Raw genomic sequence first — 4,037 nt, forward strand, 5'->3', positions numbered from 1 at the left:
AAAAAAAAGTTAAGGCTGGGCACAGTGGCTCACGCCTGTAATCCCAGCACTTTGGGAGGCCGAGGTGGGCAGATCACCTGAGGCCAGGAGTTCGAGATCAGCCTGACAACATGGCGAAACCCCATCTCTACTAAAAATACAGAAATTAGCCAGGTGTGGTGGCACATGCCTGTAATCCCAGCTACTCGGCTGAGGCAGGAGAATCATTTGAACCTGGGAGGCAGAGGTTGCAGTGAGCCGAGATCACGCCATCACACTCCAGCCTGGGCAAAAAGACCAAAACTCTGTCTCAAAAAAAAACAAAAAAGAAAAGTTAAAAAGATGGCTGGGCGTAGGGGCTCATGCCTATAATCCCAGCACTTTGGGAGGATGAGGCAGGCCTCAGTCTGGCAAACTCCTGGCCTCAGGAATGCTTGAGCCCAGAAGTTTGAGACCAGCCTGAGCAACATGGAGACACCCTGTCTACAAAACACAAAAAAATTTAGCCGGGCATGGTGGTTTATGCCTGTAGTACCAGCTACTCGGGAGGCTGAGATGGGAGGATCACTTGAGCCCAGGGGCGTCGAGGCTGCAGTGAGCCATGATCATGCCACTGCACTCCATCCTGAGCAACAGAGTGGGACACAGTCTCCAAAAATAAAGTTAAGCCAGGCCCGGTGGCTCATGCCTGTGGTCCCAGCACTTTAGGAGGCTAAGGCAGGCAGATTGCTTGAGCCCAGGAGTTCAAGGTCACCCTGGGCAAACAAGGCAAAACCCAGTCTCTACAAAAAAACACAAAAAGTAGCTAGGCATGGTGGCAGGCACCTGTAGTCCCAACTACTCAGGAGGCTGAGGCAGAAGAATCGCTTGAGCCCAGGAGGTGGAGGTTGCAGTGAGCTGAGATCCTGTCACTGCATTCCAGCCTGGGCGACAGAGCAAGACTGTCTCAAAACCAAAAGTTGGCTGGGCGCGGTGGCTCATGCCTGTAATCCCAGTACTTCGGGAGGCTGAGGTGAGTGGATCACCTTACGTCAAGAGTTTGAGACCAGCCTGACCAACGTGGAGAAGCCCTGTCTCTACTAAAACTACAAAATTAGCCGGGCTTAGTGGTGCATGCCTGTAATCCAAGCTACTCAGGAGGCTGAGGCGGGAGAATTGTGTGAACCCGGGAGGCAGAGGTTGCGGTGAGTCGAGATCGCATCATTGCACTCCAGCCTGGGCAATAAGAGCGAAACTCCATCTCAAAAAAAAAAAAAAGTTGAAAAGATATTTACCTGAGAGAAATGAAAGCATATGTCCACACAAAGACTTATACATGTTGTACATGAATGTGTATAGTTGCTTTATTTGTCATATCCAAACACTAGAAACAACCCAAATATTCATCAACAGGTGAACTGGTAAACAACTGTGGTATATTCATACCACATACCAATAAGAAAAAGGAATGAACTACTGATACCGTCAATTTGAGGTAGATGAACCTCAAAATAATTATGTTCAATGAAAGACACCAGACAATAAAGAATATATACTGTTCTTTGTATACAACTTTATTAATCTTTTTTTTTTTTTTTTTTTTGAGATGCAGTATGGCTCTGTCACCTCAGGCTGGAGTGCAGTGGCACGATCTCAGTCCACTGCAACCTCCACCTCCCTGGTTCAAGCAATTCTCCCACCTCAGCCTCCCACGTAGCTGGGACTACAGGCATTAGCCACCACACCTGGCTAATTTTTTTTATTATTGTTTTTAGTAGAGACGGGGTTTCACCATGTTAGCCAGGCTAGTCTTGAATTCCCGACCTCAGGTGATCTGCCTGCCTTGGCCTCCCAAAGGGATTACAGGCATGAGCCACTGCATCCGGCCAAATTTTATTATTCTTTATATAAAATCCTTGAAAATATGAACATTCATAGAGACAGAAAGCAGACCAGTGGTTTCTTGGAGGTGAGGGTGGAGAATCAGGGAGAGGTGAGAAGAGGAATTACAAGGGGACATGAGGAAATGTTTGAGAGTGATGAATATGTCCATGGTGATTGTACTGTGGTTTCACATATGTATACATATGTCAAAACTCAGTAAACTGTACTTTTTTTTTTTTTTTGAGACGGAGTCTTACTCTGTTGTCCAGGCTAGAGTGCAGTGGGGCCATCTTGGCTCACTGCAACCTCCACCTCCTGACTCAAGCGATATTCCTGCCTCAGCCACCCAAGTAGCTGGGATTACAGGCACATACCACCACACCCAGCTAATTTTTGTATTTTAGTAGAGACAGGGTTTCACCGTGTTAGCCAGGCTGGTCTCGAATTCCTGACCTCAAGTGATCCACCCACCTCAGCCTCCCAAAGTGCTGGGATTACAGGTGTTAGCCACCGTGCCCCGCCTAAATTGTACATTTTAAATATATGTAGTTATTATATTTTAATTATAGTTCAATAAAGTTGTTTAGAAATATAATGATAAATTCTTAGGCTGTTAGTGTTACAAATCATGATTAAAATAACATCTACATTCATGGGTGGGTAATAAATTTTAAAAAAAAAAAGAAGTAGTAAAATAACAGACACATAATATTAAAAATAACTTGGCCAGGCATGGTGGCCCATGCCTGTAATCCCAGCAGTTTGGGAGGCCAAAGTGGAACCTTCGTTTGAAGCTAGAAGTTCAAGACCAGCCCTGGCAACATAGCGAGACCCCATCTCTACAAAAAAAAATTTTAAATTAGCCAAGCATGGTGGCGCGTATCTTAGTCCTAGCTACTCCAGAGGCTGAGGCGGGAGGATCACTTGAGTCCAGGATTTGGAGGCTGCAGTGAGCTATAATCATGCCACTGCATTCCAGCCTGGGTGACAGAGGGAGACCCCGTCTTAAAGAAGAAAATAGGCCGGGCGCGGTGGCTCAAGCCTGTAATCCCAGCACTTTGGGAGGCCGAGACGGGCAGATCACGAGATCAGGAGATCGAGACCATCCTGGCTAACACAGTGAAACCTCGTCTCTACTAAAAAATACAAAAATATAGCCGGGCGAGGTGGCGGGCGCCTGTAGTCCCAGCTACTCGGGAGGCTGAGCCAGGAGAATGGCGTAAACCCAGGAGGTGGAGCTTGCAGTGAACTGAGATCCAGCCACTGCACTCCATCCCGGGCGGCAGAGCGAGACTCCGTCTCAAAAAAAAAAAAAAAAAGAAAAGAAAAAAATAAATAAGTAGCTTAATACTCTGAGATTATAATCACAAAGTTAGCAAAGACTATAGGTTGAGTATCTCTTATCCAAAATGCGGGGACCAGAAGTGTTTTGAATTTCTGATTTTTATTTTAAAATATTTGCATTATACTTGCCAGCTGAGCATCCCAAATACAAAAATACAAAATACAAAATGCTCCACTGATCGTTTCCTTTGGGTGTCATGTCAAGGCTCAAAAAGTTTTGGACTTTGGAGCATCTCAGGTTTCAGATTTTTGGACTCGGAATGGTCAACCTGTAGCAGTAAGGTGGGGAGAATGTCTTGAAATAAAAAGCAGCTAAGGCTCTCAACATAACATACGGTGTCAAAAGTCAGGGTTATTCTTGGTTTTTATATTTAGGGAAATATCAGTTAAAAAAAATATATGGGCTGGGCGCAGTGGCTCATGCCTGTAATCCTAGCACTTTGGGAGGCCAAAGCAGAAGGATCACTTGGGCCCAAAACTTCAAGACCAGCCTGGGCAACACAGCGAGACCCCATCTCTACCAAAAAAAAAATTTTTGTAATTAGCTGGGCATGGTGGTACACACCTGTGGTTCCAGATACTCAAGAAGCTGAGATAGTAAGATCACCTAGGCCCAGGAGGTTGGGGCTGCAGTAGGCTGTGATTGCACCACTGCACTCCAATCCAGGCGACAGAGCAAGACCTTGCTTTAAAAAAAAAAAAAGGGCTGGGCGCGGTGGCTCAAGCCTGTAATCCCAGCACTTTGGGAGGCCGAGACAGGCGGATCACGAGGTCAGGAGATCGAGACCATCCTGGCTAACACGGTGAAACCCCGTCTCTACTAAAAAATACAAAAAAACTAGCCGGGCGAG

The sequence above is a fragment of the Theropithecus gelada genome, chromosome 1, assembly GCF_003255815.1.
Source record: "Theropithecus gelada isolate Dixy chromosome 1, Tgel_1.0, whole genome shotgun sequence".
Taxonomy (NCBI): Eukaryota; Metazoa; Chordata; class Mammalia; order Primates; family Cercopithecidae; genus Theropithecus; species Theropithecus gelada.